Genomic DNA, 10,027 nt, shown 5'->3' with positions numbered 1-10,027 from the left:
AGAGGGAAGAGGAGAGAAAAAAAGCCACTATCCACCGTATTTGAGCAGTCGTGGCAGTCCAGTGAAGTTCCCACTGACTGAAAAAGGGGAAACATAACCCCCATTATTAAAAAGGGAAAAAAGGAAGACCCAGAGAAATACAGGCCAGTCAGTCTCACCTCTCTGCCTGGCAAGATCATGGAGCAGATCCTCCTGGAAACTACGCTAAAGCATGTGGTAGATGAGGAGGTGATTAGTGACAGCCAACATGGCTTCACTGAAGGCAATTCATACCTGACACATTTGGTGGCCTTCTACAACAGGGTTACAGCATTGGTGGATAAGGGAAAAGCAATGGACATCATCTACCTGGAATTGTACAAAGACTTTGACAGGCTCCGGGGAGATGTTATAGCACCTTCCAGTAGCTGAAGGGGCTTACAAGAAAGCTTTTTACAAGGGCCTGTAGTGACAGGACAAGGGGTAACGGGTTTAAATTGGAAGTGGGGAGGTTTAGATTGGAGATCAGGAAGAGGTTCTTCACAGAGAGGGTGGTGAGGCACTGGAACAGGTTGCCCAGAGATGTTGTGGATGCCCCATCCCTGGAAGTGTTCAAGGCCAGGCTGGATGAGGCTTTGAGCAACCTGGTCTAGTGGAAGGTGTCCCTGCCCATGGCAGGGGGGTTGGAACTAGGTGGTCTTTAAGGTCCCTTCCAACCCAAACCATTGTATAAGTCTATGATTACAGTCACCGATTTACAGCCACAGGTTCTTTTCAGGGCTCATTTCATCAGTCCTGAAGTCACTGTGCTCACGTGGTGGCACCCACTGCAACAATCAAAAAAAAAAAAAAAAAAGTGCCCCTTGCAACCTGCTGTGAGAAGCTGCATGTTCAAACTGGGGTTTTCTCCCCCCAAAACATGTGAGTCAGGGTCAAGTCTCTACAGGAAATAGCTTTCCATGGCGGTTGCAATGTTAATAGCTAAATTGATGGTTATGCCAGCATAAGCTCCTCCATCACACCTGTTGCAGAGCATGACTGAACTTTTCAGTCCAACTCCTTTCCATAAGCCTATGGAAAGCGTATGGCTTGCTGTATATGGAAATTTTAGCTTGCTTCTTTGCACATTCCTTTTATGTGCTGCCAGGTTTCCCCAGGACTGGTCCTGGAAATGATCATATTTAATGATAATTACCAAATTAATGATTATTAACACCAAGACCTTAATACGATTTGTCTGTACGGGCCCCAAAAGCTCACATGTGGCTCTTCACCACAAAGCAGTACAGCTCTCCACCTTGCTCTTGGTTCCAGCCCCATTTCTGAGCCTGTTGTTCCCCTCAGCCCCATCCCCAATCCACATGGTGTAGCTGTAATCACCTGCATCCCAGTTCCCATGGCAAACTCCCAGGAACATGGGCCGGAAAGGGGCTGCAGCATCTCCTGACATGGCCAGACCGGTGAACCATACACAGCCTCATGGGCTGGAAACGTAGTATTGCTTGTTTGGGAACCAGCCTTGCTCTTTAATCCTACAATGCAGGCCACCTTGGTGATAATACTGCCTTTATTCTCTCCACAACTCTGGTTAAAATTTGGGTACCAATGGCTCTTGCTTGTGTCTCAACACTCACACATACCAATTAATAGGCTCAAATCTTGGCAAAGCAAAACCAGCAAATGCTGTTAACTCACAAACCTTTACCCATGTGTCAGTACTGGCTTGGAGAAGGAGAATAGCAGTCCCAAGCCACGGGTGATCCTTCCACTTGATGAAAGCATGTCCCCGTTACAGCATCTGGCATTTCTTGACTTTCCTCTTTTGTCTATGGAGGCAAAAACCTTCTTTCTCCAGCTCTAGGTTAGCAATTTTTTTAGTAATCTGTTTTCTAGAGCATTTCCAAAACTCAGCAGGTCCCTAGGTTGATTTCCTGAAGGTCTCCCAGCAGCGCAAACCCATCGCCTTTCCCTGCTCCCTGCTGGGTGTGGAGGAAGCTCAGCTTCCACAAGTATTCCTCTTCATGGCGGCGCTAGAAGCAGGCCCTTGACACTGCAACACAGCGGCACAGCCAACCCTACCATTTTGCTAAAAGCTCTTTACACCACCTCCCCAGGTGACCCCTTCTCCCTGCCAGGAGTGAGCAGGGCCTCGGGCATCGCCATGTCCTGTGCCACGGCGCCGCGTGCTGCCAGCTGCCCGCAGAGAGGCTTGGCCGCGTCCTCTTCCATTGCGGCAATCCCACAACCTCTCTGCTTGATTTTTAGGCTCCCTTCCGTCTCTGCTTTCCATTTTCCACCTCTTCCCTTCATTTCTCACTCCCCTCCCATCTCTGCAATCCAGCTGTTCCTAGCCCTTCATTTGAAGTCTGGACATGGAGCCAAGAGTACCCGAGCGCCTTGCAGTCTTGCTTTAGGCACTGCTCTATGCGATGGGAAGCACGCCACACATACATACACACACGCGCAGACCCAAACTAGCTGCTAACGACACGCACAGAGCCCCTGGTATAGAGCTTATGGGAAAGCCCAGCTATAAAAACTGTGTTTTCATAAAGTCATGGAAGAAGTTAGCAGACCCAACTGGAAATTTCAAGAACTGATGAGAAAAAAATAAATGAAGTTAACTGTGTCTGGAGTCACCCGCTAGATCATTCAGAGGGGTGACAGCCAAGAAGTGGAAAAGCCAGTTCCCTTTACTGGACAAGGTTGGCTCAAGCTCTTGGCAGGAAAGCCTGAGCGGGGGCCGTAGCCTGTGCTCCCAAAGGGGAGGGAAGCGATACATGGCTCGACTTGAAGAAAGCCGCCTGGCATTTTATGTGGTGCAGGAAAATGAAGTTACTTCAGATGCCTGTTTTGGGAGACTGCCATCTGAGCAGCTCGGTGACTCACTGTAAATCAGCCGTTTCCATCTTTCTGACAAGCGGACCTCAGACACCCGAAAGTCTCGGCAATCCGAAGATGGATGAAGGGTTGCCAATACTGGTGCCAGCCTGGCGGAATGTATTTCACACGTTCACGAGATGTGGGGCCTAGGGGATGGGGGCATCTGCTCACTTTTGTGCCTGGGCTGAAGACCTGACGCGGGCAGGGCAGGAGGCAGTCGTCGCTGCTGCATCCGTGACTCATCCCTGGGTGCCTCCTTGTCTGCTTGCTGCCTCCCACTCCCTCCTTACAACACCCACTAATGGCTGCGAAACGTTTCCCTGCGTGGGGTGGCTTTTCAGCAAGCTAGGTGTGTTTGCAAAGTTGGGACCCTGGGTGGGAGATTGTACCTCACTGCATCCCACAACAATCAGCTAGCCACGTGAGTTCCTAGGGGGTCAGCATAAAGGGGCTTTGCATAGTTTTTTGCAGTACATAAAAAGTTAGACCTTCTATTTTAACATGATTTTAAAAATACAGACCTTCATAGCTAGCTAGCTGATATTTCAAATATGTAACATTTTTTATAACGTAAATATTTTCTCACATCTGTTCTGTTTGCACAGATCATTCAGTCCTGTTTCTGTTAATGGGCAGAAGCACATTTTTTCTCAATAAAGAGATTAAAGGAGTCTCGTTTTTTAGGGTGGGAGGCAAGAACAGAGCCACAGATACCGTGTGACAAAAGCCTGAGGTAGCACTAAAAGTGCCTGATCCGCTCCACCAGAATACTGAAAGCTGCATGAAATGGGGAAACTTCTAATTATTCTTGCAAAACTACATTGAGGTCGGTGACACTTTTCCCTGGGAACGTTGCCTAGACAATCACCCATCACACGTCTCTCTATTACCATTATCTCCCTCTCTAAAAATCACAGGTCATGACCAAAGAAACTCAAAATACTGGATGAGAAATCGTTAGTGTCTGCTTTCAAACAACACATCTGTGCCTTTTCGTTTTGCTTGTTTCCTATGCTCTGAACCTGACTGTTCATCCAGGTCACGTAGATGGGCTTTCCTCTACAACTTGGCAAGCCAGAAACTTTCACCAAGGAACAAAATTGAGCTGAGATTTTTCGTGTAATAATAAGACTCCATGTCCTGAGGAGAACAGTAAATATCATAAATTAATGGTGTGGTCAAGAGAAAGGGCAGCACTGAATTATTACAGAGAATGAAATGGAAGTAGCTTATGGCAGGAGGGAGTGCCTCACACGGAATCTTTTTTTTTTTTTTTAAATATTTTTCACTACCCTTTCTCTATCCTGAGTTGGATTTTGCCCTGCACAGCTCAAGTTTTCATCACAGTGCTTGGGCCTCAACCCCCTCCTGCACCCTCCCTTTCTCAGGGGTGGCCTCAGGCAAACCCTGAGACTGGCAATATGGGTTTGAGATGTGAACATTCAAGTGCAAGATATTGCAAGAGGTAAAGAAAACAAGCTCAAGCCAGTGCTTCCCTTCCTCAGCTCAGGGACCATCACCAGGGACAGCCCTCGTGGCTGTCCCCAACGGCTCCTGGCTTTTGGTGAGAAGCTTCTTCCAGTGGGACTTTCCCATCACATACCAACAGGGCTGAAGCCAGGTCTCCTTCCTAGTTTTTCATCGTCCTCTTCCTCCCTTCTTTTTTTTTTTCTTCTTTGAATGGATACCACTGGATTCACATGGAGATTTTTTGTTTTTTTTTTTTTTTAAATCCTTATTCTCCCTCCTTCAGTTGTTTCCACACAACCAGGACAACGCACGTAAAGATTTTTCCCATCCTTGGATCTCTCCCTCTGCCCAAATATTTGATGAAAATGCATTGTTGGCTCTTACCCACTGCCTAAAACCCTCCCGTAGGCAGCAAGCAAGTTTTTGGACAAGAAACCGAGATGATAAAGAATATACAGAAATAAAGTAAACACAAAGAAACAAAGTAAAAACCCAGCAGCCTTCCACTAAAGAGGGCACAACATTGTATGTGAGCTTCTCTCCAACTACACCTCTCTTTCCTTTCTTTTCTTTATCTTTCTCTGCTTTTCCATCACCATCTCCTCTGGCCAGTGCTTCTCTTCCCATTCTCTGCCCCAGTCTCTTCATCCACCATGGTTTGGGGGAGCTCCACACTCCTCCCCCTACCCCATTTCACCCAAGGAACGCAGTCCCCCCACTGTTTGCCATCCATCCCTCCTGCCAGCAGAGCAACCAGCTCTGTGCCATCCCTCTGCCCAGGAGAACGGTGCCCGCGAGCAGCAGAAACCCTGGAGCCAGGATCCCTTAGCAGCAAACAGGACTCCCGCAGAGATGCCAAGCCTCGGTTGCTTCGGAGTGTATGGGTGCTTGACCCTTGCACTTGCTTGGGAGAAAGCCAAAGGCAACCCGTCGCTTTGTTTCTCTTAATAAAACTGTGCTTTTGGTCTATTTGTCTCCTACATACCCTTCTCCCCTCCCCCAGCACAGTCACACCATGTTCCCAGAGTGAGCGACGGAGCCTGGAGAAGACCTGCACCTCTTGCTGAAGAGCTGCTGCTCCGAGGTGTCCCTGGTTCATGTGCACGTGTCTGTGGGCGCATAGGTGTCCCTGCGAGTCTCTAAATCTCTTAAGATACGGCATGCGTTATGAACCTCCTCCCACACCCCAAACACACACACCCCCCCGAGACGTGTGAATTAAGTACTGCTACCACGCTGCAGCATCACATCGCGGTGCGCACGTCACCCCCGTTACTAGCTGTTTCTGCGTCTGAGTGTTATTTGTAGGAATTTCCACAGGGTCCTCCATGAGGACGTCCAAACCTCCCACAAGATTAAGACATCCCACCACTACCTGAGAGGAGCTGCACGCTCATCTCATGCCTTTGGATCCCGTTTCTCCAGAGTGCTGCTGATCTCTGGGTTCGTCTGCTCTGTGCTTCTTTTGATGCAATCGCATGAGAGCCTGCCAGCTTCCACAACCGGCTCCTGCTTCACATTCTAAAGGCGAGGAGGTTTAAGCTCGGCCAGGTCCTCCTGAGACAACAAAATCCATCACCACGGATCACTTCATGAAAGCATCCTGTCCTTGGCATCCTGGCACAGCCTCCATCAGCCAGCACATCCCCCTCCGGGAGCACTGACTGCTGCAGACAGCCCGGGTACCTGTACGGGCAGAGCCCAGCAAAGGCTGCACGCTCCAAAACAACCCAGGATTTGATTCTGGGCGAATCAAACTTTAATTCACAAAGTAATTGCTTGGACAAACTTGCTTGAACAAAATAGACTCATGGCACAGAATACTAAACTGCGGGAAAGTCATGCAGCACCTGAGTGCTTACTAGATCCCTTTTTTTAACCTGAAAAATAAGACCAGCAAGGCAGTTTATCACGGGGTGGTTTGTTGTTGTTGTTGTTCTCGGCAGAACCCATTTATGTGGACAATTTCAACAGTGCTTGAAAAACAGAGACAGCAAAAACAACAGAGAAGGCAGTTCCTGATGTTTACAGGGATGCATAAGGTGAATGTACTGGAGCTGCTCATCATCCAGTTTGACTGATTTTACAAGTCTGAAAAAACAGTGTATAGGAACCAGCCTGCGCTTAGGAATAACATTTCCTTTCTGATGACACACAGAAATGACATTAAGATGCTGCTTCGATAGACGCATTATTTTATTACAGGATTTCAAGCAGGCAAACACGGGAGCTTTGTTTTCCCTGTTACTGTATGACTTACACCATCTGCAACCTTCCTACCAAGAAGTCTCATCTCAAATGACAGTGAAAACTGTTCTGAGAACTAGATGTGTTGGTTCTGCTTCAGATGTTCATGGGATTCCATCCATTCAGCATTTTTAGGTGCTTTGCTGGGGAGGGACTTCATCCTCCTCAAAAAATTATTTGCTGAAATCTGGGGTAAGTTCAGTCTCCTGTGATTTGCCTGACAGTGAAGTATATGGAAAATCGGTCTACTGTAGCTCCAATGCAGAGATATCCGTCCTAAAATGCACATTCTCAGGCTTCTCTGCCTGCACCCCAGATTTGTCAGTCAGACCAATTCTGCCTTTCTGGGCTGGTGACCCCTATTTTGAGAACTGCTGCTGTAAAACTCAGAGCAAGGAAACCAGAAGGTCTCTCGCTATTTCTCTCCGCTTTCAGCAACAGCACCGTTTTGGAAGCAGACATGCAGACCAGCCATGGTAGTGGACTCCCTCAGCGCCAACCGAGTGACCAAACTTCTTTACTTCAAACCCCTAACCCAGCCAAGAGGCAAGCAAAGAGCTGGCACCAAACTGGATGCACTCACACGCGTCGGTGGGGTGACGGTCACCCCAGCTCAGGTGACCCTGCATGCCACTTCAGCTCTTTCTTCTCTTTGGGAGACAGCATGTGCTTTTCATACATTTAAGTGACCCCTTCTATTCTTTTATTAACGTGCTTTTATTCCTTTCACATAAGAGGGAAGCTGCAGCCAAAGGAAAAGGAGGAGGATGCTTTACAAAGACTTCTAACAGGGATGGCTAAATCGAATCCTGCTGTTACACCCCTCGGCATGAACCCAAACCTGCAGATTCTGCCACAGCACGACGTAACGTTCAGCTGCTTCCTACCAGATGATCAGAGGGATGTAAGAATAGATACAGAACTGGCTGTACTTATTAAGCTGAAGTCTCACGTGGCCTGCGGCAAAATTGGATGATTCAGCCTCAAAGACAATACTCCATCCTCTGCAGCAGAAATAACCTCCCTGTGTTTGGCAGAAGGTTCAGAAGAAACCCACTCCTTCCACAAGTGTTGCCTGCACGTCACTCGGCTGCGATGGGCTGCCTGTATTGACTACCCTTTGGTGAGAATTCAGGAGTTATCAATCATTTTGTCGCTTCTTTTGGGCTCCCCGTACCTACTGGGCAGCGAAATCCAGCCCTTTCAGCTTGTTCCCAATTTGTGCTGCAACTCATACATGTACACAAACGCATCTGTATCCCTCTTGATTTAGCATATGAACTCAGGCTGCTGCTTTGAGTTCTGACCTCAGTGAAAGGAGCTGCGGCTGGTTCCTGAACAACCTCAGAAATTCAGGCCACCTGTTAAGGATTTGGGTATCAGATAAACTAAAAAAATTTTGCCCAAGATGGCAAGGACTTGAAGTTTCTCAGATTGTCCAAATGCTTGCTCCGAAGATACCCAAGCAAAAAGGCAACCAGTTCCCAGGAGTAAAGGCTGGAAGGGATTACAACTTCGCCTGCGGCCTGCAAGTACAATTGCAAAAGTACTCTCAGTAGGGAAAAGTTAAGAATCATACCTTGTCCCGCTCTGCTGCAGTTCACCTACTCAATAGTACCTTGCCAGGACTTTGTCTTCTGTGAATCTTGATGTGAAACAAAAAAATTAACTCGGTCAGAGATGGCATGCCACAAGAAGCCAACAACACTAAACCCTCATCCTGCAATATTGGGAGAAACCTTTCAAGCTCAGGGCCAGGTTTCTGCAAGAAAGTGATCTGTAGGAGTGAGGAAGAATAAGTTTCAGTTCAAATTTCTCTGCTGTATTTTTAAAAAACACACTATACATGAGATTAGCACAAAAAAGCTAAATTTTAAGTGAACCTCAGGCAACTGAAGAATTAGAAGGTTTTTCAGGGCAGAGGATCTATTTATCTTGCAGGTTACATATGCTTAAATAATATGGGAGGAAGGAGCCAGCAGCTGACCAGCTCTGTCCACATCCAGCCACAGCAGCCTCCTCCCCTAGGGACATGTCCCTCGGGCTCCCAGGCTCTCCCGAGGCCAAGCCTGGTGCCTGCCAGGGACAGGTGGGGAGAGTAGCTCTCTCGCTCCAGCCTGCAAATGCTGCAGGACCTTTGGGGTGAGCTGGCTCTTCCCCCCTGCCCCCTCCCATTTTTTAAATCCCAACACCAGGTTTTCATCTCTCTTCGCAGTTTCCCAGTCAACTCAGTCTTTTGCACGTTGCCATCTTTGCGTTTTCACCATTACCCTATCCCACATCCACATTTCTATAGCACCCTGATTACACCCTGCATTTTAATTATGTGCCAGAGAGAGACAGACTAATTTGTATTTATTTACATCTGGGTAGTTATTTAACAGCCGCAAGTGAGGATATTCTTCAGATGTGTGAGTACGTACCCTCACTGTATAGCACAGAGCACACATACCAACTCTCAACCAGAAAGGCAGTCACCTTACGATGTGAAGTCGCAGCATAAATCCTGAGAAGACCACTTAATTATCTTCCATTTCTGAATGGCTGGAAAAACTTGCTGTGGAGACTGTAATCAACCACCAGGAAGGAGATATTGTGGCAATTCCGTCTGAGGGAGATGCACTACCTGGTGCACTGGCCTTTCGACAGCGCTTCAATGCTTCCACTTACACGGCGGCACACGTGAAGTCAGCTCTGCATCCTCCTCTGCTGGAAACAAACAACCGGACCAAAGCGAGTGTTGCGGAAATGTGGCTAAATATTTGTCAGCTGCTTGTATAAGAAAAGGATGGAGAGAAACATTACCCCCAGTATCATCCCGAGGTGAAGAAAACATCCTTAGAGTCCTCTAGCTAAGTACAGCATCAAAAGAGAATTTCAACACGTTTCTGACAGCTAATCTCCCGATGCAGGAGACGAGCAGGTTCCCTAAAATATGCCTAAAGAAGGTTTGGCTCCTGTATTCACAATTTACAGAGCTGTGAAAGTCTTACTGCAGCAGGAGGGTAACTGGTGTACTACATCAAGAGAGAAATAAAGAGGAAAAAATAGAAATAAACCCCAAGCATCAGCTGGTGATGCTAACTAACTCTCTCCTTATTCCAACCTGGAAACTAACCAAAAGAAGGGAAACAGAAAAGGGGAAAAAACATTTCATAGCAATGGATTTTAATAAACTCTGAAGCACTGTGACACATAACACAGTGTTAAGGTCACTGGACAGAAGGCTGAAGCATACCAGCAGGTAAATCCCCTCCTTCCCCCATCCCCAGCTTTAAGGATGGCAGTCAGATTTTTAACCTGGCGTGGCAGAAAATGTGGTTCAAGATTACCAAAGCCGGAGAGCACCCAGATGCAAACCTTCTATTGAGCCGTCCACAGCTGTGTCAGCCTGCGGGGGAGGGCAGGAGGAAGAGTCTGCACCATCACCCGGCCAGTTCAGCCCAGA

The sequence above is a fragment of the Eurypyga helias genome, unplaced genomic scaffold (genome assembly GCF_000690775.1).
Source record: "Eurypyga helias isolate BGI_N326 unplaced genomic scaffold, ASM69077v1 scaffold14887, whole genome shotgun sequence".
Classification (NCBI taxonomy): Eukaryota; Metazoa; Chordata; class Aves; order Eurypygiformes; family Eurypygidae; genus Eurypyga; species Eurypyga helias.
The sequence above is the reverse complement of the archived record's forward strand: the minus strand, read 5'-3'. Positions refer to the sequence as shown.